This window comes from Camelina sativa, chromosome 17, assembly GCF_000633955.1.
Source record: "Camelina sativa cultivar DH55 chromosome 17, Cs, whole genome shotgun sequence".
NCBI classification, from domain to species: Eukaryota; Viridiplantae; Streptophyta; class Magnoliopsida; order Brassicales; family Brassicaceae; genus Camelina; species Camelina sativa.
In genome coordinates, this window is record NC_025701.1 from 14,367,199 (window position 1) to 14,367,447 (window position 249).

Sequence of the window (249 nt, forward strand, 5' to 3'; positions counted from 1 at the left end):
AAGTTAAAAAACTAACACATATTTGATTAAACAAAAATTTTATGTGTCTTTTTTTTCTCGTTCAAATAGTTCTAAAATGCATTTTCAAAAAAAGATCTTTTTTTCATTTATCCTTAAAAGAAATTTCAAAATGTAATATATGAAAGTAATTTTAGTAGTATGCATATATAAGTAATTTTAGTAGTAGTATTCATAATATAGGATGTTTCCAACTTTCTATGCAACTTTAAGATTAATTTTATATTTTAT